Source organism: Eubalaena glacialis, chromosome 1 (genome assembly GCF_028564815.1).
Source record: "Eubalaena glacialis isolate mEubGla1 chromosome 1, mEubGla1.1.hap2.+ XY, whole genome shotgun sequence".
Classification (NCBI taxonomy): Eukaryota; Metazoa; Chordata; class Mammalia; order Artiodactyla; family Balaenidae; genus Eubalaena; species Eubalaena glacialis.
In genome coordinates, this window is record NC_083716.1 from 223,568,465 (window position 1) to 223,596,412 (window position 27,948).

Genomic DNA, 27,948 nt, shown 5'->3' on the forward strand with positions numbered 1-27,948 from the left:
CATTCTTTTTTCTTTATTCTGCTCTGCAGTAGTTATTTCCACTATTTTATCTTCCAGGTCACTTATCCATTCTTCTGCCTCAGTTATTCTGCTCTTGATTCCTTCTAGAGAATTTTTAATTTCATTTATTGTGTTGTTCATCTTTGTTTGTTTGCTATTTAATTCTTCTAGGTCCTTGTTAAACGTTTCTTGTATACTGTCCATTTTATTTCCAAGATTGTGCATAATCTTTACTATCATTACTCTGAATTTTCTGTCAGGTAGACTGCCTATTTCCTCATCATTTGTTTGGTCTGGTGGGTTTTTACCTTGCTCCTTCCTCTGCTGTGAGTTTCTCTGTCTTCTCATTTTGCTTAAGTTACTGTGTTTGGGGTCTCCTTTTCACATGCTGCAGGTTCGTAGTTACTGTTGTTTTTTGTGTCTGCTCCCAGTGGCTAAGTTTGGTTCAGTGGGTTTTGTAGGCTTCCTGGCAGAGGTGACTGGTACCTGTGTTCTGGTGAATGAGGCTGGATCTTGTCTTTCTGGTGGGCAAGACCATGTCCGGTGGTGTGTTTGTGGGTGTCTGTGACCTTATTATGATTTTAGGCAGCCTCTCTGCTAATGGTTGGGGTTCTGTTTCTGTCTTGCTAGTTTTTTGGCATGGGGTGTCCAGCACTGTAGCTTGCTGGTCGTTGAGTGGAGCTGGGTCTTAGCTTTGAGATGGAGATCTCTGGGAGAGCTTTCGCCATTTGATATTACATGGAGCTGGGAGGTCTCTGGTGGACCAATGTCCTGAACTTAGCCCTCCCACCTCAGAGGTTCAGGCCTGACACCCGGCTGGAGCACCAAGACCCTGTCATCCACACAGCTCAGAAGAAAAGGGAGAAAAAAAGAAAGAAACAAAACATGAAGGAGAGGAAGAAAGAAAGAAAGAAAGAAAGAAAGAAAGAAAGAAAAGAAAAGAAAGTTAATAAAATAAGAAATAATTATTAATAATTTAAAAAATTAAAAAGTAATAAAAAGCAAAAGAAAGAAAGAAGGAAGAGAGCAACCAAACCAAAAAACAAATCCACCAATAATAACAAGCGCTAAAAACTATACTAAAAAAACAAAAAACAAAACCAGACAGACAGAACCCTAGGACAATTGGTAAAAGCAAAGCTATACAGACAAAATCACACAAAGAAGCATACACATACACAGTCAGGAAAAGAGAAAAAGGAAAAAATATATATATATCTATATATTAAAAAAAAAGGAGGAAGAGAGAAACCAGATCAATAAACAAATCTACCAATGATAATAAACTCTATATACTAAACAAAGATAAGCATAAATCCAGGAACAAATTTGATTCAGAAAGCAAACTCCAAGTCTACAGTTGCTCCCCAAGTCCACCTCCTCAGTTTTGGGATGATTCATTGTGTATTCAGGTATTCCACAGATGCAGGGTACCTCAAGTTGACTGTGAAGATTTAATCCTCTGCTCCTGAGGCTGCTGGGGGAGATTTCCCTTTCTCTTTGTTCGTACATCTCCCGGGGTTCAGCTTTGGGTTTGGCCCCGCCTCTGCGTGTAGGTCGCCTGAGGGCGTCTGTTCTTCGCTCAGACAGAACGGGGTTAAAGGAGCAGCTGATTCGGGGGCTCCGGCTCAGTCAGGCCGGGGGGAGGGAGGGGTACGGATGCGGGGCGAGCCTGCGGCGGCAGAGGCCCGCATGACGTTGCAGCAGCCCGAGGCGCGCCGTGCGTTCTCCCGGGGAAGTTGTCCCTGGATCACGGGACCCTGGCAGTGGCGGGCTGCACAGGCTCCCGGGAGGGGCGGTGTGGAGAGTGAGCTGTGCTTGCACACAGGCTTCTTGGTGGCGGCAGCAGCGGCCTTAGCGTCTCATGCCCGTCTCTGGGGTCCGCGCTGATCGCCGCGGCTCGCGCCCGTCTCTGGAGTTCGTTTAGGCAGCGCTCTGAATCCCCTCTCCTCGTGCACCAGGAAACAAAGAGGCCTCTTTGGCAGCTGCAAACCTTTTCCCGGACTCCCTCCCGGCTAGCTGTGGTGCGCCAGCCCCTTCAGGCTGTGTTCACGCCGCCAACCCCAGTCCTCTCCCTGCGATCCGACCGAAGCCCGCGCCTCAGCTCCCAGCCCCCGCCCGCCCCGGCGGCTGAGCAGACAAGCCTCTCGGGCTGGTGAGTGCTGATCGGCACCGCTCCTCCGTGCAGGAATCTCTCCGCTTTGCTCTCCGCACCGCTGTGGCTGTGCTCTCCTCCGTGGCTCCGAAGCTTCCCCCCTCCACCACCTGCAGTCTCCGCCCGCGAAGGGGCTTCCTAGTGTGTGGAAACTTCTCCTCCTTCACAGCTCCCTCCTGAGGTGCAGGTCCCATCCCTCTTCTTTTGGCTCTGTTTTTTCTTTTTTCTTTTGCCCTACCAGGTACGTGGGGATTTTCTTGCCTTTTGGGAAGTCTGAGGTCTTCTGCCAGCGTTCAGTAGGTGTTCTGTAAGAGTTGTTCCACATGTAGATGTGTTTCTGCTGTATTTGTGGGAAGGAAGGTGATCTCTACGTCTTACTCGTCCGCCATGTTGCAGGTCTCCTAGTGATCTAATCTTAAACCCCTCAACATCGCTTCTGTCGTTGGACACCTGCTAGGTGCTAGGCTCTTCATTTTATCTTCAAACAAGCCCAGGTACCAGAAGAAATTAATTTCCATTTTACAGATGAGGAAATTAAAGTTACTCCAGTCATGACTTGCCAATCGCAGGCCTGGTGAGCTTTCCACTGAGCTATGTTGCTTTGTTTTGTGCTTATAAATGTTTGTCGTAAATTTCTTTGGGCATGGAGGAATTAAATGAGACTATAGCCATTGAATGGCATCTGGCAGAGGCAGTCTTTTATAACTTCTTCTAAAACACAGAGGTTTCTGTGTTGCTAAGGAAAGTATTATTAAAACAATAGATGACCATAATTCCTTGGTGGTCCAGTGATTAGGACTTGGCGCTTTCACTGCTGAGGGCTCAGACTCAGTCCCTGGTTGGGGAGCTAAGACCTCACAAGTGGCAGGGCCCCCCAAAAAAAGCTGACCTTTATTTATAGCCCCTTCTGTGACTAATCTAAGTTTTATACATATTAGTACATTTATTCATTCCAATAGCCCTAAAAGGCAGGTATTATTATCATCATTCCCATCCTACAGGTGAGAAAATTGAGACATAGAAATGTCTGAGGTTACTCAGTATACTGGCTTTAGAGGGCTGCTGTAACAAAGTACCACAAATTGAATGGCTTAAACAACAGAGATTCATTGTCTCACAGTTCTGGAAGCTGGAAGTCTAAAATCTAGTTATCAGCAAGGTTGGTTCCTTCTGAGGGAAGTATCTGGCCCAGACCTTTTTGGGGGGCTTGTAGATGGCTATCTTCTCTCTATGTCTCTCTACATTGTCTTCCTTCTAAGTGTGTCTGTGTCCAAATTTCCTCATATAAGTACACAAGTCAGATTAGGGACTGCAATGGACTGAATTGTGTCCCCCCAAAATGTATATATTGAAGCCCAAACCCCCATTGCGATTGTATTTGGAGATATGGCTTTCAGGAGGTAATTAAAGGTAATTGAGGTCATAAGGGTAGACCCTAATCCAGTAGTATTGGTGGCTTTATGAGAAGAGGAAGAAATATCTCTTTCTTTCTCCATGCATGTGAACCAAGAAAAGGCCATGTAAAGACACAGCAGGAAGGTAGCTGTCTGCAAGCCAGGAAGAGAGCCCTCAACAGAACCTGACCATGCTGGCACCCTGCTCTTGGATTCCCAGCCTCCAGAACTGTGAGAAAATAAATAACAATTGTTTAAGTCACCCAGTCTGTGGTATTTTGTTACGGCAGCCTAAGCTGATTATGCTAGGGGCCAATCCTACTCCAGTATGACCTTCTTTTAACTAGTTACCTCTACAACAATGCTATTTCTAATAAGATCACACTCTGAGGTCATGGGGGTTCAACATGAATTTTGGAATTTTGCGGGTACAGTTAAACCCATAACCCTCAGCTTATAAATTGCAATCAAGTCTCAAACCCCTTTGGGCTCACTTGAGAATCCTCACTATTAACCACTCTGTTATATAGCACACTGAATCAACAGTATCCTAATGCAACAACTATTTATTAAGCACCTGGTGTATACCTCCCTTTCCTCTGTCCCTAGAGCTCTTTTCCTTTTCCCGGGAGACTGATTTCTCTGTTTATCTTCTCTGTTTCTGATAAAGTGAGGCCTTTTATTCCCTATCATTGATGAAATTTTTCTTCTTGTTTTCAATCAAGCAGTGGTTTAGTGAAAATTTACTAGGTAGCCATCACAGAAGATGCTTAAGTCATGATCTTTTCACTTTCAAATAAATCCTTAGCAAATCCTTGCTAGTCTTCTGCTTTATACTCGTTATTTGTGTTCCGCTAATATTCATATGTTGAAGTCCTAATCCCTAGTTGGATGGTATTTGGAGGTGGGGTCTTTGGAAAATTATTAGGTTTGGATGAGATCATGAGAGTGAAGCCCCCATGATGGCAATGGTGTCCTTTAAACAGATGAATAGCCCAGAGCTCTCTCTCCAGCATGTGAGGGCACAGCCAGAAGACAGCCACCTATGAATCAGGAAACAGGTTCTCACCAGACACCTAATCTGCCAAGCCCTTGATCTTGGACTTCCCAGCCTCCAGAACTGTGAGATATAAATGTCTTTTGTTCATAGCCATCCAGTCTATGATCCTCTCTTATAGCAGTCTGAACAGACTAAGACATCTCCTTTCCTACCACAGGACCTCTGCACATGCTGTCCTCCCTTACCATTGCATTCTTGGTGCCTGGCACATAGTTGAAACTCAATAAGCATTTGCTGAATATTACTATTTCAAATGAATTTAAAATGCAGACTTGTCATAGCCCGTGGTTGCAAGTTTATCTGTTTTAAATGGACCTCACCAGGCAAACCTACAAATACCCTCCAATTAGTATTAACAGACTCCTTATTCTATACAGTGAAACTGTCTCTGGATGCATTTAAATAGCCCTTCTGTTTTCATAAATGCATACATGACACAAAAATAATGAATTAAAATAACCCATGGGAAATGCCTGCCTTTTTAAGCTACACCTCAAAGAATGGCAGGATAGTACTTGACTACAAAATGTACAAATTTATGTGGTAAATGAAGTGTTCTGCTGTGGACTTGTGGACACACATTTAATACAGTTTATATAAATGAAAGCAGTGTGTAACTGACTTGAAATTAAATTAAAATTCTACAGAAGTCATGTTCTCCCACCAGTCTTACTGAGACTGCGTCTGAGTTGCCCTCCTTCCTGCTTCTAATCTCCTTTTTCTCAGTCAGCCTTTTACACTGCTCCCAAAGACAGCTTCATGAAACAGAGCCGACTTTGTCACTCTTCTACTTCAAAATGATGGCACCAGCTGCCGACAGAATGCAGCACAAAGTACTTTTTTTCCAACTTATCTTTTTAGCCTTTATCTGACTCATCCCCAAAGCCTGATATTCTCATCCCATGGTTCTATTGAGCTGATATGAGCCTCCCCTGCACCCTCTTGCTCTGAGCCCCTTTGTGCCCTGGGTCACTGCCTGGAATAAATGCCATCCACTCTCCTTTTTCCAGCCCATCCCTATTAATCCATCGGAGACCCATTTGAGACATCACTTTCTCTGTGAAGCCTTTTTTGACCTTCATCTCCTATTGGAACAACCACTCCTTCAACCTCATTCCTCTGGACTGTTGTTCCTCTACACCTCTCTCCCACTGTTTCTCCACTACAATGTAAACAACTTGAGGGCAGGTACCGTATCTTTTCCCCATTTTCTGCATCCCATCAGATGTGAGCAAACAAATCCCCACACAGTAAGTGCTTGGTAAACATATGTTGAAAGGCAGGAGGAAGGAAAGAAGAAGGAACATCAGGAAGGAAGGTAGGAAGCATGGATACCTTAACGTATTTTAAAGAAAAATCACACTTACCCACCCAATACAACCATCTACGGGATGAGCAAAAGGGTAGAGAGTTGTTTGCTTTTTCTTCCACAGATGAAGATGCAGACCAAAAGATGAGAAAAGCTAATTTGGATTAGTTATGAATGAATACCTACTTAACTAGAGGTAACCAGGCAAACAAGTTTAAAAATAAGGAGATGGATTTGCCAAGACCTGGAAATTATTCCAGCTTCAGAATCCACTCAGTTTTTGTACATAACCAAGGTTAAACATCCAGGTGGAAAATTTTTAAAAAAATTCCCTCATGAAATGCATCCCAATATCCAGATGTTTGGCATGGTGATAGACGAAACATCTAGATTCAATTTTTTTATTGGCTACTTATGTGCTTTAACACAACCAGTGATGTTATGAGTCTGGAGCTGTATCAATACATAAAAGCCCCTGCATGTATCTATCCTATAATTTATACAGTAAGACATTTACCAGGAAAGAGAGAATGCCAGTGTAGTTAAGCAGAAGGAAATATAAACATGATTTCCTTTGAGTAGAGGATATTTAATGTCAGTTCTGATTACTAATATGAGAATGTGTTAAGTTTCCACTGGCCACATCTAATAACAACAGAAGAGTTTTTTCAGTCCAAAGGCACACCTAATTTTCCAATATGGTTACTGAAGGGTAAGCCAGGCAGACCTCTTCAAATTGCTTGTGGCAACCCACAATTTGTGCAGTTTTCAGGGATTGGTTATATGGCTCTACCAAAAAGAGTTTAATAAAGATTCCAGACTACCCTCAAGGTAAATTCTATTTTCCAAAGGTGGCTACAATATCATCCCCATCCCTCAAGTTTTTCTCACAGTGGGACTCACACTTCTCTCAAAAAGAAGCTGGGGTTACATTCCCTTGAATAAAAGTGACCTTGTAATTATGGCAGAAGTAAAGCTATGTGACTCCCAAGTCTAGATCATATACGATATGATACATGATATAGTTTCTGACTGTCTTTTTTTGAGCCTCTTGCTCTTGAGACCCATCCCGCATTGCATGAAGAAAGCCCAACAGCCTATGGAGAAACCCACATGGAGAGAAACTGAGGCCCCTAGCCCAAAATCCTGATCAAACTCCCAGCCAAGAGCCAGAATCAATGTGCCTGACTTGTAAGTAAGCCTTGCTGGAAGTAGAACACCTGAGCAGCTGTAGTTACTGCTGCTATTTGGCGGTTATTTGTTATACAGCAATCAATAACTGAAAAAAATCCAAGGAAGAAACAATGTACGTTCTGGCTTCCAGCTTCATACCATCAGAAAGTACATTCTTTACTTAAGTTGTGTGGTACGCAGAATAATCTCTCCCCACGAAGATGTTCACATTCTAATCTCTGCAACCTGCGAATATGTTACCTTACATGGGAAATGGACTTTGCAGTTAAGAAATGGGAAGATTATACTGGTTTATTCAGTTGGACCCCCCCGTGTAACCACAGAGGTCCTTATAAATAAAGGAAGAGGCAGGAGGGTTAGAGTCAAAGAGAGTTGAAGATGCTCCACTGCTGGCTTTGAAGAAGGAAGAAACGGCCATGAGCCAAGGAAAGCAGGTGGCTTCTAGAAACTGGAAAAGGCAAGAAAGCAAATTCGCTCTAGAGTCTCTAGAAGGAATACAGCCCTTGATTTTAGTCCAATGAGTATGATTTCAGATGATTGACCTCCAGAGCTGCAAAATAATAAATTTGTGCTTTTTTAAGGCACAACATTTGTGGTAATTTGCTATAGAAGCAATAAGAAACTAATAAAAGTATTTATATCTGTAGCTTAGTAATCTCTCCCTTTCCTTGAACTGATCCTGGGACCAGGACAAGCCCTAAGCAAAACCTCATCATAGGGTCATGTAATAATATATTTTAGGTCTGAATTAGAAAGGGCTCTGGAACTAGAGCAGCCAGCACTGGTGGTAGTGGTGAGTCCCAGAAAGAACTAGTGGCTTGTTCAGAGTCAGGAGATGGTCGGTGACTGAGCAGGGAGGGGAACACAGCTGTAAATAACTCTAAGGCCAGAGTTTTTCTCCTCAGATGCTTGTCTTCAATATTTCTTTTTTCTGGCTTTCTGACATCTGAGGGTCTCTTTCTCTCAGTTGTCCTGCGTTGTTCTACTGTCTCTAGTTGAACAATAATGAGCTCTAGCCTAGAGTTCTGTTCAAGCTGCCTCCCCTTTAAGATACCAATGGTCCCTTTCTCTTCATTAAATTTTTTCCTCTCTCCCTGCCCCCACTTACTCTCCCCTTTGATAACCATGAGTTTGTTTTCTGTGTCTGTGAGTCTATTTCTATTTTGTAAATAAGTTCATTTGTATCATTTTTTTAGATTCTACAATATAAGTGATATCATGTGATATTTGTCTTTCTGTCTGACTTACTTTACTTAGTATGATCATCTCTACGTCCATCCATGTTGCTGCAAATGGCATTATTTCATTCTTCTTTTTTATACGGCTGAGTAGTATTCCATTGTGTGTGTGTGTGTGTGTGTGTGTGTATATATATATATATATATGTGTGTATATACACACCACATCTTCTTTATCCATTCATCTGTCTATGGACATTCAGATTGCTTCCACATCTTGGCTATTGTAAATAGTGCTGCAATAAACATTGGGGTGCATGTATCTTTTCGAATTATGATTTTCTCTGAACATATGCCCAGGAGTGGGATTGCAGGATCATATTGTAACTCTATTTTTAGTTTTTTAAGGAACCTCAATACTGTTCTCCATAGTGCCTGCATCAATTTACATTCCTACCAACAGTGTAGGAGGGTTCCTTTTTCTCTACACCCTGTCAGCATTTATTATTTGTAGACTTTTTAATGACGGCCATTCTGACTGGCATGAGGTAATACCTCATTGTTGTTTTGATTTGTGTTTCTCTAATAATGATATTGTTCTTCATTAAACTTTTAATTCTTTATCTCGTTTGTGTTTTCAAAGACTCACAATTTATCTCAATGTGGACACAGTAATTTGCCATTATTTTAAGTTAATATCTATACAAATGTCACCTTCAATTATTGAAGAAAGATTTTAAGCACTGTGGTAGGCCAGTGGGAGAAAAGGTCTTGGTTAGACAAGTTTAGCTACTTCTCAAGTCTTATCATCTGGTTGATTAAGACTAGCTAAACCATTGGTGGAAATGTGAATTTGTTCAGCCATTTTGCAGGTCAGTTTGGCATCTTCCATCAAAAATTTAAATGCACAAGTCTTCTAACCCAGCAGCTTTATATCCGGTTAAACATGTATGTACAAAGATATGTGTAAAAGGATGATATTTATAAGACCAAACATTAAAAAAAGACTTAAGTGTCTGTCAATTAGGAAGTAGTTAATTTATGAAATGATATACCATACTATGATAAGCTATGGAGCAATTAAGAAAAGACAAGCTAGAGTTCATTTATACTGAAATGGAAACTTGTCTAACATGTATTCAGAAAAAAAGAATGTAAGTTGTTGATCAGCTTATAGTATGGTCCATTTGTGTTTCAAAAAAACACATATTTTATATACATATTCAGAGAATATATATAAACTTAATTCAGAAAATATATATAGATTAACTCAGAGTCCACTTATTTATTTATTTATTCATTGAAATAATATTTACAGGTTGACTATTTTGAGCAAAGCCGAGTATATAAAATATTAAATAAAACACCTATGGTACAAGTGTTCAAGAAGCTGTAGTCTACTGAAGGGTATTGACAATAATCTTTTAAAGTAAAAAAGTAAGCTAAACATAATTAAAATATTGATAAAACTTTTGAAAAAATGCGAGATGCTGTGAGATAGAATGAGAGGATGCTTTTATATACAAGATGGTTTGTGAAGCTTTCTGGAAGAGATGACATTTCAACCTGAGGAGACCTGAGGAGACCTGAGGAGAATAATGGTATAATTCTTGATCTAAAGGACATGCAGAGTACTTTAGCCCCATCCTACTCATTCACTAGTGAGGAACATGAGAGATAGTGTCATTGACATAACAGAGATTAGACCACAGGTTTACAAACTCCCATTCTGGGAGCACCAAAGGAGAGAAAGTTTGGAGTGTTCCAAGAGAAAAGGTAGCAGAGAAAAGGTGAGTGTAGAATAGACCCTAAATCCAATGACACGACCTTATAAGAGAAGAAAAGGGGAAGCAGGTATATAGAGACACAGGAGAGGAGAAGGCCATGGGAAGACAGAGGCTGAAATTGGAGTGATGGGTCTATAAGCCAAGGAACACTAAGACCTGCTGGCAGCCACCAGAAGCTAGTAGAGAAGCAAAATCCCTTAGAGACTCTAGAAGGAACCCACTGCGCCACCGCCTTGATTTCAGACATTTGGCTTTCAAAACTGTGAGAGAATAAATGTCTGTTGTTCTATGCTACCAAGTTTGTGGTGGTTTGTTATGGTGACCTTAAGAAATTAATACACATGACAGTATAAAGATAACAGTTTTATGAAAAATAATTTTCTAAAACTAAAATACATGAAAGAAAAGAATGATGTATATTTTGGAAATAATGCAGATCTTTCAAATGTTGACACATTTCATTGTATATTATCAAGGAAAATCACATTTATTAAAATCATCACTGATGTTATCAGAAAAGTTTTTAAGTATTGAGAAGCTGTCAAATTTATGGTGGTAGACAAAGATTTCCAAATTTTTACTGCTTGTTTGAAAGTTTGAATTTAACATTGGCAACAAATGTTGTCTATTGTTTTCCTTGAAGTGACAAACTCATTCATATCTGAATAAGCATAATTTGTCAGTTATTTTTTCAAATAAAAATGGTATTACATGAAAAAATGAGGTTAGTTCAGCTCACAATGCAAACAATTGTTCACATGTTTTATGTGTATCTCCCATCTCATTACATAGAATATTAAAAAGACATGGTCAAGAGTTGTGATTTAACAAAATAAATAATTTTAACTTTTAGTACTTCATCAAGGATATTCTTAGGTGAAATTGCCTCTTTTTTTCTTTAATTGCTAATGTCTGGCAGAGAAAAATGCAATGGTTACTTGTATAGGTTGGTGCCACAGACTTGATGCGTACTAGGTGCCAGAAGTTTTACTTAACATTGCCTCTGTACCATCCATGAAAATGTTAGAGTGAAAAGGAAAAATTTTAGTAGTATTTAGTAGACACTTTAGTAGTATTATAAAATTAGCTTGGGTCAAACTGACCCCTCAAGTCCAGGGAGCTACAGGTATCTGCAGATCATTGTTTGAGAATTGCTGACACAGAACAATGTCTTAACAAACAAAGAGAAGGAGTTGAATTTTATTCCAATTACACTGCATAAGATTTTAGCCAGGGAGAGATATGATTTGATTTGCAATTCTAAAAGATGACAGAAAGGTTTCTTAATTGAGAGTGTTTGATGCTGCCACTTACAAAGAGGTGGGGAAGATTGTAGGAGGATGTGAACAAGGAAATATTAAGAGTACTTTGAGACATGTTAAATTTGAATTGTCTATGAGACATCCAATAGAAGAGTTTAGTAAGAAATGTTACTTGTAAGTCTGGAGTTTAGAAGTGAGTTCTAGCCTGGCTTCGTGTATTTCAGAGTCAGTAACATATAGAGAAAATTCAAAATTAAGTCAATAGATAATATCATATAAGAAGAGAGTATAGAAAAGGAAGAGAAATCTGAACCAAATTCTGAACAACTCAAATATTTAGTAATGTTTAAATATTTTAAAATAGTTAATCTATTGGGAGTGGATTTGGGGACACTGGAATATGAAGAGAAAGGGGAAATTACCCTTATATACTGTTTGAAAAATTTCCTATGTACTTTTGACACTTCATGTTATTTAAAATGCACAATTTGATGGTTTTGTCACACATATACACCAGTGAAACATTCACCACAATCAAGAAGATGAGCAAATCAAAAAGTTTCCTTGTAACTCACACCTCTCTCCCCACATTCCCCAGGCAACTACTAGTCTGCTAATATATAATTTTATTCAAAAATAATTTTAAAAAATAAATCAATCTAATCAAACATCGTTTTACATGAAAATAAAGCCATGAGAAATGAACTGGCTTTCCTAGAGTGATGTAGCTTTTTAGGGACAAAAGGAGGTTTAGAATCCAATTTTCATGACTTTCATTTTTGAGACCTGTTCATTATACAAAACCTCCTCCACTCTTTGACCTGCTGTCCTGATCATGTATCTTTTTTACTTGACTTCTCTTAGACAGTATCCCTTTTGAAAATATTTGAGGAAGAATTTCTTCTCTGTAGGTTGTAGTCACTACTTGATATGTTAAGACACAAAGCCTTCAGTTCTGACAGGTACTGGAGGCTGCCTTAGAATAGGTTTTTTAGGCTTGAGAAACATACCAAAGATAGCTCAATCTTCTCTTCTATCAAGAATTCCCCATTGCATTTCACTTTCTTTGTCATAAAATAATTCAACAAACATTATGTAAACCTGAAGTTTTCAAACCTGCCGGTCTTAGAGCAAAACACTGTTTTTCAATGGGGAATACACTAAGAAGTAGAACAAGACAGTGAATTTTCATATTATTGAAATAATATTACTTCACAAATTATCCTATGTTGGGTTCCCCCAGAAGTAGATTTTGAATCAAAGATTTGAATATAAATAAGTGTAATATGAAGGTGATTCCAGGCAGTTCTGGGAGAGGATTGAAAAGTGAGACAAGGAAGGATGCAAGTCAATAAACTGTATTTTATCATGCAGGTTATCACTTTGGGCAACTGAGGCTTAGTCTTGCTGGGGAACTCTAGAAGTCATGTAGATTACATTTCAGAGATATTCTATCTGAAGGGTGAGGAAACGGAAATATTTATCCTCCAACTCCATCAGTCATTGGCTGAGTGCATCTCCAAGAAGCATGAACCTCCTGGAATTTCCTGCCTGCTCTCCACACATGTGAGGACCATAAAAAAGCCTTCAGGCCGTGCTGGTGTCCACTTCATTTGAAAGGGAATCTCAACTCTCAGAGAATCATGGGACTTTCTTTTCTTCCTGTAATTTCAGTAATGAAGCTGTAAGCAAGTTATAATCATAACCTGTAAGCCTCCTGAGAACAGGATCCACATCTTGTTCATTACTTTATCCTCAAAGGGACTGATCATAAGTGCTCAACACAGTTAACACGATTTTGTAATCAATAGATTGAAATACTTTTCTGTGAACTACAGTCAGATTAGCCATGGCACTGTATGTTGCAGTAGTAAGGAGCACATACAGTTAAGTCCCCGACATACAAATGAGTTCTGTTCCGAGAGTGTGTTCATAAGTCCAATTTGTTCATAAGTCCAACAAAGTTAGCCTAGGTACCCAACTAACACAATCGGTTATATAGTACTGTACTGTCATAGGTTTATAATACCTATCACCGCTGCTTTTACACTTGCTTCCAGACATCCTGGGCTTGAAATAAAAATACTGTACTACTGTACTCTATACAGTACTGTACAGTAAAGTACACAAAAGCACAACCACTTGTAGAGAATGCATGCATGTGACAATATATGCCAGACAAGTGAACTAACTTACATGATTGGACACGCAAATGCACGTTCCCATCTTTGAAAGTTCGCTACTTGAAGGTTCAGATGTAGGGCACTTACTGTACTCGAATCAGACTGTTTAGATTGTAGCCCGACTCCCTCCCTTATTAACTATGTGACTTTGGGCAAATTTCTTAACCTCTCTTATTTTGTTTCTCTTATCTAGTACATAGATATAATCATAATTTCTATATGTAATTGTGTTGCTGTAAGGATTTAATGAGATAATTCATGGAAAACAATGACCATAATATCTAACACTTGTTAAATGCATAAGACCTATTAGCTATTGATATCACTAATCACTTGAGAAATGGCCATTAAGATTGCTCAACACTTAAAAGTGACCATATTATGGTTGCTGAAATCAAACTTCACACATATGTATGGTTATTATAAATGGTTGTTATCTTGTCCAAGGCCGACTTGTCAAAACTGATCACTTTTCCAGTAAGAGGTAGACATAACTTTACCTTGATCTTTTCACTCTTTAACATTGTGTTTTCAAATGTTTAACTTATTTGGGGAAGTAGCCCTGTGTTTTGAGTTAGGTAGATATATCAACACGAACCATTTAAGTAGACAGTTTAAGGTAGGATTTCAAATATTATTTTCCAACTTTACAGAGAGAGAGTAGATTTTATTATGTACCTAAATACCAATTGTGCTGTCTCTTGGATTTTATTTGTGTAGTTTTCATTTCTGTCAATGGCTCATTTATCTTAGAATTCAAGGTTAGATTTATCTTTTACTTTAAACTGTTTGTTAAATCCCTACTAGATAAGAAGCATTGTGCTGGATGCTCGAGGTGACTTAGGCCATTTTCTGCCTTCGTGTACAATACTGAACGTATCCTAGGGAGAAAGAAATTTACTCTAGAAGGAATTTTCACAGCATTCTCAAGAAAATATTGCCATAATAAATAATTTTCAGTATGTGGCACACAGCTTAAGCACCTTTTCTCTTCTTCCATCCCCAGTGGAAATGAAAAACAACAACCTTTATGAATATACTTGAAAATCATCATTGATTATCTTTATTTTGTCTGTGCCAGATGGTCTGTTGTCTTTTTATCTTTTCAAGGAAGCTGCAAAAGGTTGTAGAAAGATTATTTAACAAGGGCTAAGAAAATCCAATCTGGTCTTGGCTTTGCCTCTAAGCCTTTGATTCAGTGATATTATAGACACTGTTAATAATACTTTCATTCAATGATATAACACTGTGGATCAGATCAGGAGTTTGGATGCATCTGAAAGAAAAACTAGGTAAAGTCTGCAATATAGATTAAGAAATATAACCACCAACTAATTATTATACAGACAAGGATCTGAAATAATAATCTAAGGTGGGCAGGGAAGGACTAAGTAGCATTCTTCTATATAGTGTCCAAGATCTGAGGTTTTGATTCAAGCAAAGTTGGGCATATATTATAGCAAATGAACACAGCAAGTAGTTAATGAAAATCCTATCTTCTTAAGGATGGTGCAGTAGCAGGAAAAAAGGAGTCCAGGACTTCATCTTGGTGTCTGGGATTCAAGGGAGAAGACAAATGCAGAAAAAAAAAAAAAGAAAGATGGACTATGTAGTACAAAGAATGTGTCATCCAGAGACAAAATGGTGGCAGAGGGTGAAGATTTAGTAAAAGGAGATTGAGAAAACTTCTTTATAGGGCTCCAGAAGCAAAACTGGTCTCATAAATTGGGGAGGGATGGGGAAATGATGGTGTATATTAGTTACCTATTGCTGTGTAACAAATTACCACAAAATTTACCAGCTTAAAACAATACACACGTATTATTTTCATAATTTCAACGTGCCAGAAATATAAGCAAAGGGCTTTGAGTGTCTTAGAGTGTCTCAACCGAGATTGCAATGAAGGTGGTACTCAAAGTTGGGATCTTATCTGAATGCTCAAATGGTAATGACCTGCTACCAAACACTATGGTGTTGGAAGGTTTCAGTTCCTAGAAGGCTGTTGCACTGAGGGCCTCCATTCCTTGCTGCCTGTTTACTGGGGGCCACCCTTAATTCTTTGTCCTGTGTGCCTCTCCACTGAGCAGTTCAGAGCATGGCAGCTTGCTTCCTCAAAGCCAGCAAGGAAAAGTGTCTGCTAGCACAGTGCAAGCCAAAATCTTACGCAATTTTTAATGGAAGTGGACTTCATCGCTCTTACTGAATTCTGTTTGTTAGAAGCTATCATGGGTCTAGCCCACACTGAAGGAGGGAGGGGATTACAGAGGTCATGAATACTAGGAAATGGAGATAATTGGGGGTCATCTTAGAGTCTGTCCACTACAGGGAAGCTAACATTTTATTGAGCATCTACTATGGCAAGGTATGACACTCGAACTGTTATGTACAATACTCATTTACTTGGAGGTCCAGCTCTCAAGTTGTGTGGACTTCAGAAGCATGGAAACAGGAAGGATAAAATTGTAACCGTAATAAAACTTTCCCCCTTTTTCACCTCAGTTTTTTTCAGCTGTAAGAGAACAGGGTCTGGATTAATGACTCATCCAGTTCTTTAGTTTCATCCTTTCAGGATCCTTTTCATCCTTTCCATATGCCTGTCATTGACACCTTTCCCAGTTTTCCAGATTCCTTTTAAATTGTGAAAGCCAACATTATACTCACTTTTTATAAAGGGTTGGCTTGAGTGTGACAAGTTTATAAAGAGTTACTATAGTCTACAAAATGTACCTCAGCACAGCATTTCTGAAAAATAGAGCATAAGCCACATTTTTGTACATCAAACAATTTTTCCATTAATTATGAAAATTTACCGTAAAATAAGCTTATTCAAAAAAATTTAAAAAGAAAGGAACGATATAAGCAAGAAAGAAGGGATGAGGGAGAAGTGATAAGAGGTAAGGTGGAAGCAACTGAGGTTTATGGAACAATACTGTGTACTGGTCGGGATGTTAAGGGACATTAGACCTTGTAACTTTATTTTGAAATTTGAGCAATTATTTTTTCAAAGGCTTTCTCATATATTTTATATGTGTCTATTGTCTTCAAAAACTCTGTCCCTGTGTGTTCCTTGCATTTTCTCCAAGTTGTCAATTACCATCTCATATCACCCCACTCCCCTCCTCAATCCCTTTAGATTAATTTTGTAGAAAACATATAGCATCTGCCTTTGAGAGCAAGCTCAACTTGTTCATATTTCTGCTCCCCTTAGTAGGAGAAAACATTCCCTCCCAGGATCCCCATGATAACTGGGTTTCAAATGTAATCATGAAAACCAGCAAGGAATTTACTGGTTTGCTGTCTACCTGCTAATGCTGGTTGGAGCTAGAACTGAAATTCAGGTGATGGAGATTGTGATTCTTATCTTTCATGAATCAGTGAAGGTTCCAATTTGTGTTAGAACAGCCCTTCTCCACTGGGTCAGCAGCCTGTCTGGATTCAATCACAGTTTCTAGCCTGGGTTTGACTCGGTAGCTCAGTATAGACACACTTCAATGCATGGTCTTTTACTGCTCTAAGGCCAGTTTTCAAATAAATAACTGGCTAAATGTTTTCCAGATGCTAAAATAAAAACTATACAGATGCAAATATATTACATTTAATTTCAAGGCTGTTTAGGGTTTTTACTGTGCCTAGAGAAGACAGCTATAAAAAATGCACATCACTTTAGCAGAGCATACTTCATCAATTACTCCATTAACAATAACCATGTGGGAAATAAAGGGTGAAATTGAGTATAATAAAGCAATGAAGAAAATGAATATAAACAAGAATGGAAGTTACCAAGCAATGAATTAATATTGAATCATAGCTGCCCAGCGTACTGTTCTGGTCTTTCTTGAAAATATGATGGTTCTGACTACTGATCAACAGGATTTTTAATCATTTTTCTCATAAGGAAGTTTTGGGACTTGTGCAACCATGCTCCTTTGCCCTGTTCTCCTTATGACCCATAGTACACTCTCCCAAGATGGCTCTATGAGGGGTAGTAGTCATGGAATAAGGAGCTTTTCCGTCAATCAGCCCCAAAACATTGGGTTCATTAGCACCACTCAGACTGTATCTCAGCACTCGTATAATGCTAGGTGAGAATGGATTAGTCATCTCTAAGGTTACATGACTGAATGTACAAGTGGGCACAAAAAAGGGGAGAAGTTAGGTTACAGATCTGTCCTCACTGTCGCTGGAAATGACATCCAATCAGAAATTGCCCACTGTATTTAAAAACACGTAAATCAACACTCAGACTATGTGGCATTGGAGGAAGGTCTCTAGATATACAACATCCCAGAAAGAAATTAAAAGGAGAGTTTCACAAAAATCAGATTGATAATTTGTTTATGGAAGCCATGACCTTAAAAATGACATGATCTCATCATGTGTAAGGTTTTAAACTATGAATTCATGATGTTTCTTGGGAAGGTAGAAAGGAGAACTATGTCATTGAATGGGTCTATAAAAAATTAAAAAATAAGACATTTAAATTAATTCAAAAATCCTTTTAGAGGAGAAAAGTAGATCATAAAGAAGAGAAAAATAATCTAGCTTCATGTGAATTCATTTGATAAAGAATGCTGAGTCAACTGTCTTTTTATAGTAATTCTTGTAAAGTCATGAATAATAATGGAAACCCTTTGGTTCCAACCACGTCACTTGGCCAATAGGCTAAAATAATCATGAAGAGAGAAATCCACAAAGTTTAGTGAGGGGAGTGGGAGTGAATACAAATTTGATTCCATCAGAGCTGAAGCAGAGAGAATCTCTTAACAGTCGTGTCAGTATGATAGTGTGGACGAGGTACCTCTCCACACATACCTAAGATGGGAGGAGCTAGATACAAAGGTGCTGCAGCTGTCCTTTCATCCTTGTAGGTTTTAACTTGAACTTGAAGCTTTCTCTCTCATTAGATTTCCATCTCATTGCTTCTGTATCTGTATGTTCCCATTCAGCCTGGCTTCAGGTTGACTATTTATGGTCTTGTTTTTTTTAACTCAGTAACTTCCCTTTAGTCTCCAGGTCTACCCATCTCCTTCAACCCTTCTCTTTAAAGCCCAGAGACCAGTGAACTCTGCCTCAGTATCCAGTACTGGCTCCTGATCCTGACTTCAACACCCCAGTCCTCAGTTTGTCTAAATGGAGGGACTATATATATTCCTGCAGAACCAGTCTGTGAGACCAAAGCAAGTTGTCCCGGATATAGCATAATCTCTGAAGATTCCACTGGTACATGTCTCTTTGTGTTGTGCCTCATTGCAACTGAGAAAGTAAGATGGGTCATCAACAGCTCTACTGGAGCCACCAGAGAAAATTCAACCGGGGTTCTTGCCAATGCCACATCTGCTCAAACTGGCATGTATAATCCAGAAATACTGCTTCAATATGTGTAGCCAGTGTTTCTTCAGTACATAAAGGATGTAGATTTCATTAAGTTGGACTAAGTGAACTCCCTTGAATAGACCATCCAAGACATCTACCTTACTGCAGAAACAATGCTAGCTCCTTGTACTTTTTTTTTTTTTTTAAACCTCAAATCCTACAACCACTGTTTATTATAAAGGTGATCCTTGATCCTCATGATGGGCTCATCAGTAGGATTTCTGGTAGTGAGCACAGGCACCAGGACCTACAAACATTTTGGATTCACAGTGATGAGGATCAGCTACCAGCAGGATCTAGTCATACAGGGTGAGCATGTCTTTGATCTCCATCTTGGAAGCCTCATCCATGTATTTCTGGTAATAGGCCACCAGGGCTTTGGTGAGGGACTGGTAGATTGTGTAAATCTGGGCCATGTGACCACCACCCTTCACTGAGACTCAGATGTCCACCCCAGAAAATCACTCCTGGCCCAGAAGCAGAAGAGCCTTCAGTAGCTTATATTGCAGTGTGCATGGCTTGATCATCTCCAGGGGTGCCGTTCACCCTGATGAGGCCATTGCTCCATTTGCAGTGTGCCATGGCTATGGCCATCTTCTTGCTTGCATCTGAAGATCTGCACCAACGGCAGAGGGCCCTTGGATCACAGGGCTGCTGGTGTAGACAAGAGCTCCTCACCTCATAGTGCTGTAACCAGAAAAGTGTTACATGTACACATCTTTTGCTTGCATACTTTCTATCCTGCACTTGCTCTCCAACTTTGCCTTATGTCTCCCAGACTCCAGGAAAGAATTCAACTGTTGAGGTTGAGGGGAAGCCAGGAAGCATGGTGTAAAAATCACTGGGCAACAAGTGAGGAGACCTGGTTTCCAGACCTACAGATGCCACAAACTAGCTGTGTGACCTTGAGAAAGACACCTAGATCAGGTGACTCACTTACAAAATCAACAAGTTAGTCTCAGTCAACAAGGCTCTCCTTACAGCTCTAACTTCCAATGGGTTTTATCAGAGAAGATCTAGTATTTTGCTGTATTTAAGAATCTGTGTTTTCCAAATTCTAACTGGATGGATAAAAAGTGACAGGAACTTAGCTGAAGTTCTAGTGAAAGAATCTTTGCATCTTTGACTATAGTTTTCTCTCTCTAACTTTGTTCCCACCACAAAACTAAAGAAAAATAAAATATCAGTGGTTTATTTTCACATCTATGAAAAAGAAGCTTCCAAAAGACTTTCCATTCATGCATTCAAATTTATTACACTGTGAACCAGTGGGCTCCCGCTGCATTTATTTAAACTTCTGTCACTATCATTGTGAATATAGCCAGAGGTCCCCTGTGGGCTGTGAGATGAAATGCTGAATGGCAACAAAAGTAAGCAAAGCAACATCTTACTTTCTATTCTCCTGGCTGCACCATTGGTTTTTAATGACATAAGAAATACCGAGAAGCTACAGTTGAGTTAAGCATGAGCATAAATAAAGTGACAATGCAGCAAGCTAAAATGCTCATATTCTAAATTCTAAAATCAGATTCCTTTCTCTCCAGGCACCCTTCAAGCTGAAGTTATATTTCTTCCCCCCTTACAAAATTTACTTCACCAGATTGCTTTTCTAAAAGGGAAACTGTAGCTCAGGAAGCAGAGTGGACCTTGGGTGAAGTTCATCTTACGTCCCCTCCCTTCCATCTCTTCTGTGCCCTTTGGTCCTGAAATAGCCTCTTTTCTCATCGTCCCCAGGAAGAGAGCATCTTCAGGATCTCTCATGTCCCAAAGTAAGGCCAGTAACTAAGGATTACAACAGTCCTAAATATGGAATACTTTAAGTGGTTACTCTCTTTTTGGTATATGTAGCTTATCAATAGAGTGATCAGGGAACTGACCAGTTCTAACTATTCTAACTGGCAGTTTATCACAGTTAGAGCCATGGCTGTCCAAAGTTTAGGGAAGGTGGTAGGAGCTGTAGTGAATAGATATCTCTACGTTACAGTGTCAACACACACACAGTGCATCAGGTGAGACATGCGTTGGGGCAGGTCACCTGAGGTTCAGGTAAACAATTGTTATGAAGAACTGGATCAGATTGGCATCAATGAGATTCTAAATGAAGATGCCACTGGCATATTAACAAGGGGATTAGGATCAGGGAACTAGACTTCTAACCACATCTCCAGCACTGATTAACTTTTTGGCTTTAGGAGAAAAATTTCATTTTTTCTGAATCTGTTTTCTCATCTGAAAATATATTCATTTGGTTATTTATCCAACAGGAAAGTTCCATTTAATATTGTTTTAAAGAGTGAATAGTTGTAATTTACAGGTAAAGGGAAGAACAAGAGAAAAGAAACATGGAAATCTGAAAACACTCAGCAATTTGAAAACCAGAAAATAATATGACCAAACTGCATGAACATAAGAGCGAGGCAGATGAAGCTGGAACTATTTGTTGACAGAGTTGTGAAGAAGCTTTCATGTCATATTGTGGCATCAGAACCATGTAGACTAGGCAATGGAGACACACTGACTGTTTTTGAGTAGGGAAATGGCATGATCAGGGGCATGGTTTGCTTTATTGCTTGGAGCATGAATAATGCTATGTCTCTTTTTAATATTGAAGTTTACTTACTTAAGCCTCCATTTCTCAGATAAGCAGGGACTCCAACCTCTTTCTCTAGACCTCCACCCTACTTCCACCAATAGTCTAAGACTAGTCTAAGAATTATATAACTAATTCCAAAGAGAATAATCATGATCCTAAACAATGGACTACAGGCCAAGGGGGGAAAAAATGAGATCTGTTTTCTGCTGCCTCTGCTTCTGTCACTGATGTTGTTGAAAAGTGGCTTTCTCGTTTAGAGAAGTGTCTTCTTTATTGTTTTTTAAATAAATTTATTTATTTATTTATTTTTGGCTGCGTTGGGTCTTCATTGCTGCTTGCAGGCTCTCTACTCTTCGTTGCAGTGCGCGGGCTTCTCATTGTGGTGGCTTCTCTTCTTGCGGAGCACTGGCTCTAGGGGCATGGGCTCAGTAGTTGTGGCTTGCGGGCTCTAGAGTGCAAGCTCAGTAGTTGTGGCACACTAACTTAGTTGCTCCGCGGCATGTGGGATCTTCCTGGACCAGGGCTCGAACCCGTGTCCCCTGCATTGGCAGGTGGATTCTTAACCACTGCGCCACCAGGGAAGTCCCATAAGTGGCTTCTTTAAATCTGATGTTTTCCCTGCTCACTGCTGCAAGGATCACATTGCTTGATCTAAAATGTTTTTTTTTTAAAGTGGAGAGAAAGTGGAGGTTTCTGTCCAAGTTATGGTGACCTCATCTAACCTTACATGTAGACAGGGAGCTCTACACCACCGTTACCCTGATCTTTCAAATCCAATTATTTTTATTTGTTTACACAGTCACTTCCCCAGATCTCCCAGGAAAGTTGTATCAGAACAAGTTCTGGTATCTACACTAGACCCACAGATTCCCTTTGACCTTCCTATTTTGTCTTTTGAGTCTCAAAGTCCCTTCTCGTATTCATTCCAAGTCCATACCTATTTTCTATTACAGAAAGAGAGACATTTCTTTGTGGAGAAAAATCATGCTGTGTTACCACTGTATTTTAGATAACAGCCTGGAACAATTTCTCAAAGTGAAAGCAACCTGCACAAAAATTACATGGGGATGCCTAATCAAAGAAATATAGATTGCTTAGATTACTGGGTCACTTCTGGACCTAATAAATGGGACTAAAAATGGGCTAGAAATATGCATTTTTCAACACATTCTTCCAATGGTTTTTATGCACAGTAAAGTATGAGAACCCCTCGCAGAGCTGTTGAGGATAAATAGACCAGAAGGACACCAGAAGTGGGAGACCGATTAAGAAGTTATTGTAATCATATAGACAAGCAATTATGAGGGTTATTACTGTGATAGGGATTGTGGTAAAGGAGGAGAGGGAGGCATGCACGAAAATCATTTCAGATGTAGATTTCAGAGATGCATTTCATCCGTTGGTAGCATTCAGATTGGAATCAAGTTGATCCAGCTTATAAGTGTGTATGAGGTCACCACTCTTATGAATGGTTCTCCCTGCAAATTCCCTCAGCTACTTTGCTTGCTGACTGGGCACAATGCACCTGCGTCCAACTGATTCAGCATTTCTACAGAATGGGGGCTTGGAGGCAGTTTTGGTTACACTTTTGATCATGCTTCAGCTACTTTATTTTACACTCATAAACACTAACACAAGCAGCTGGGATATAAAAGGAAGACATCAAGGTGGATAGATGTTAGACAGACCCTATGCTGGGATAGCCAACAGGAGCAAGCCGACCACTTTCCACTTGAGATGTGAACACACATTTTGCAATTCATTCTGTTACCACATGACCCCGCCAGGTCCTGAGGGCAGCTTCCTGAAAACTCAGAAATCCTAAGTGTATTGCCATGAGTCCTCTTGTGCTTTTGAATCTTCAGTCTAAAACCACCAGAGTATATACAAGGGGTCAGCAGGGATGAAGACATGAAAGAACAGAAAATGAAATGTCACACGTTAAAGCATTAATCCCCACACTCTGTTTTAAGGGACACTACCTTTCAGGGGTTCAGTAGGTTTGTCTCAACAGCAAACACAATAAAGTAAATTGGTCAAATATAGGCTTGAACAATGTTAACCAACTCTCTCTACCTCACAACTACCTAGAACCACTAATAAAATAATGTGCACAGAAGTTGTAGGGTAACACTTAAGAACACACACCCTGGAACAGGAATGCTGAGGTTCAGATCCTAATTGGGCCACTTACAAGGGTATCAATCCTCTTTGTGCTTAAGTTTCCCTGTCTGTAAATGACAAGGAATAATCATACCTGCCTCACAGAATTGTCAGGAAAATTAAATGAGATAATGAATGAAAGGGCTAGGGCAATGCTTGGCACATGGTAAGTACTCCATAAAACAAGCTTAAAAAACAAATAAACAAACAAGAGGACAAATAGCACTTTGTGAACTGACTTGACCTAGAATGATTTAGGGAGTGATACAGGATGATTATATTTTTGGCTACCATTTGAACTCCATAGATATGACCATATTTCTTGGAGTCTTGGAAGTTGATCAGGGAGAGAAAAACATCAAAATGCTCTTCATTAATATATATTTTTCTTCTGGAGAACTTATTTTTCTGATTTCTAACACAGAGGCTGTGGTTTGAACAAGATTGGAATGTCTATATGTAAACTTGACTGTCTATAGTTTTTTTCTCTACTGAGATCATAAGAAAAAGAATAAAGTCTATTCCCCTGTATTTCTAACACTGGGCATTAGTGCCTCGACTATTGGAAAATTAAATAAATGCTTACTGAATAAATTTTCTTATAGATATCTCCTTAAACAATTTGGGTAATGAGAGAAAAATTTGCTGTTCAGTTTATTTGCGTAAAAATAAAACTGAAACTCCTAAGTGAATGGCTCACAAACCATGATCTATGGACCACTGGCAATCCAAAGTGAATTCCTTGCTTGGATGACAACTTGAGAGGTCTCAGAGTAAACCAGATTGTCAAATAATGTTGCCTACAGGAACTTGACATAAAAATGTGTGATTCCTATTAAATATCAGCCTTCTGTCTCTACTGGAAAATCCATTGCAGGAAAATATACTGTGACAAAACAATCTTTTAATCAATGTATGAATACTCAATTATTAGGAATCTCTGGATGTCTGTAGCATAGGTAAAGTTATGTGAATTTATGTGAAGCAGTAGTTTTCAACTCTGTCTACATTTTAGAATCATAAGGGTGGGGAGATGGGGGAAAGGCTTTAAAAAGTAATCATACTCCAATAAAGATGTTAAAAAAAAGAAAAGTAATCATAGGGTCCCAAACTCAGAGATTCTAATTTCATTTGTTATAATTATATTAAATAACTTGTTTGCGTCATGTTTCACAGAATATGCAAAGGTAAGTAGCCATTTTCTCTAAAGGGAAGATTGACAGAGACTATCCAGGAGAATTTTAATAGAAAAGTTGGTAAGAAGAACATGAGAATACTTATGAACACCCAGTGGGTGGACTGCAAATAACACTTCTAGAAATGGGGACAAGAATGAAAACTGGGAGGTAGAGGCATAGAAAACACATTCTTCCTATGTCTCTTTTTTGCCAAAGGCAGTTAAGGGTGTTCCTGGCAATGAGCCCTGATAGAAGAGCAATGATGATGACAATGATGATGACGATGATGAATATAATGAGGAGAGTTAACAATTATCAAGTTCCCTCTATATAGTGGGAACTGGAGTTTTTCTTATTCAATTCTTACAAAATTTCTAAGAAACAGATATCAAATGAGCATATCCAGTTTCCAGTACATACTAGTCACTATAATTTTTCTCCTCTCCCTTCTAGAAACAATTTGGGATACTTTGATCTTTAATAACTGTTGAAACCAGGAGTCAACAAGATGAAAAATTAATGGACTTTCTTGGGAAATTAAAAGCTGGTTCAATTATAAAAATTATTTTTCTAACTACATTTCCTTGATGCTCCAGAAGACATGACTGAAAGACAGACACACACACACACACACACACACACACACACACACACACACCCCTCTCTTGTGAACTATTGACACTGTTATTTATGAAAGCCCTCAGGAAGAAGTCAAAGAATTCTTTTTCTAGTTGCCTGGATTCCAGGTGCTCTCAAAATTAGAAAGATGTTCAGCTACACCAAGCATGCGAGGCACTGACCTGATATCATGTGGAACCCGGTGGTCAACCAGAACACCTGAAATGAGGTTTGAATCCAGATGTCAAGGACTATGGCCAGAATGATTCACTTTAGGGAAAGGCATTCTGGCTTATGTCTAATTGTTAATGTCTTTAGATAGTTATCATAGTAGTTAAAAATTCTCAATTATTTTCTGAAAACTTTGTGTGAAGGGAGCGATGCCTGAAAGTTTGTTCATTTTGCCTCTGAATCACACAGACCTTCCAGACAATCCATTTAGGAAATCTTTCTTAATTTTCTCACTTACCACTTTTGAATAATATAAAATAAATCTGTGCTCAGGTTTTGCCAAGACAATGCACTGAGGGCTACCAGTGTTCCCTGGGAATCATTACTTTGTTTTGGTTTGCTTGGGTTCAGACCCCTTGAGATGGCCCTTGAGTTTCAGGTTCATTTAAACTGCTGAGTTGGGCCTGGTTTCCATCTGCAACCATAAAATTTATTTGAATTTCTCCAAACTCAGCCCAGGTTTGCTGAAAACTCATCTAAGAGTCGGCTAGGGTTCATTGAGAGGTTTGCAGATCTACTTGATTATTTAGCTGTTCAGAACCCCAATTTTCAAATTTCCAGGTGAGAACTTTACCTGGTTGGAAATACTCTCATCTGGAGGCACTTGCTTACTATTCAAGCCCAAGTCTAAAAGCTGCCTTTTTTTAAGTGTTAAGATATCTGAAAGGCAAATACATGTCTCCAAATCTCAGAATGCTTCTTGAATTTTTCCCCAAATGAATAGTAAAAACATACATTTATTAAACCCTTCTTGTATAGAGCATGTGCCTTTATAGTCCCTGCTAAGGTCTCCTTTTTCATTGGAAATTACTGAGATATGCTTTCCAACTGACTCATGTGAATTACAATTTAGCAAATGTGAATGAAGTGGAAAATGTTCTGATTTCAAAATCATTTAGAGACTAAAGAGTGAGTGGAGACAGTGGTACATGTGGAAGTATATGTGTGCCAGTATGGGTGGACGGATGCAGCTTTATGATTAAAGATAGAAGAATGGATAATGGAATACATTTTTGAGTTATGGAGGGACATGCAGGGCAGTTTCTAGTGAAGTGTCGTGTCATAGATGAAAAAAATTTAGTTCCAAAATTTCAGAAGATTTAATACAATTTAAAAACTTGTCTTTTCAAGTAAATTTTAGGAACAGTGGCTGATTTTATTTTTTCTCCCCCTCCTTCCTCCAACAAGCCTTGCTAAATCTAACTTAAACTCAGATACTTCAGAATGATTTATATCCAAGACATTGTCATCATTATTTTAAAACATGTTCTTCACTTGTAATAACTTTTGGAATACTACTGATCAGCTACTGTTTCTCCATATCCAGAGCGATACATATGGCTAAAATGAAAACTATAATTAAGATTTAAAATTAGTTTGAAATGATTATGGCTAACATTTTAAAAGATCATTTTGATGGATCTCTAGTAAAATTCAGGTTTGATGGTGCCAATATTTAATTTTACTTTGTCACTAAAAATTCCAATTAGGTATCATTGCTATAAATTTCACAGTCCAATAATAATTATATGAAAAAAATTAGAAAATAAGACAAAAAATTCAAAGGTAAGGTAATGAGTTACATGGATAATAGATTATTTTATTTAATTATTTTCTGGTACAGAGAAACCATTTCTCTAAATGTGCTTATAACACAAAACTGGCATATATACACATTGTTACAATTTTACACAGTCCATCCTGGTGAATATTCCAAATACAGTTAGAGACACCTTTTAAAAGTTTCATAATTCTGCTAATTTTTATCTTCTCTATGAAACTTAAAAATGTTTCCTACTTACAAAGTGCATATTAGTCGCAATGATTCACACATAAAAATTCACTGTTAAATCAGGGCATACTCTATGAAGCCTGTCTTCAATGGTAGTTCGGATTCTAGAGAAAAGGTATTTTTCATTGCATAATTATTTTCATCTATTTGGCCTCACTATCCACAGTTGCTGGGAGCATCCACGGCTAGATTCCATGCCTTTGCCGTAGACCTGAATAATCCACTGATTTCCTTGGGCACTTTGAAAATTAATGGCGTTGTCTAACATTTTCATTCCTGATCTGGCTTGTAACCATTGCCGTCCTGGTTTGTGTGATGCTCCCCAAATGAATGCAGACCTCAGGTCATTTAACCCTTTCCCAGCTTAGCCACCTCTGGATGCTTGCCACTCACAGTCTACCCCCCAAGACAGGGACCTACAGTGCTCCATTTTTTAAGCTAGTTTAAATGTGAACTCACTTGCACCAAAAGAGATTAG

General features: G+C 39.0%; 2 pseudogenes; one reads left to right on the forward strand and one right to left on the reverse strand.

The window, feature by feature from the left end:
- Positions 1 to 18,788: 18,788 nt before the first annotated feature.
- Positions 18,789 to 18,957, forward strand: LOC133100812 (small ribosomal subunit protein uS14-like; annotated as a pseudogene).
- A 147-nt stretch (positions 18,958 to 19,104) lies between these two features.
- The window catches only part of LOC133091986 (small ribosomal subunit protein uS9-like), an 87,823-nt pseudogene continuing 78,979 nt past the window's right edge, over positions 19,105 to 27,948 (reverse strand).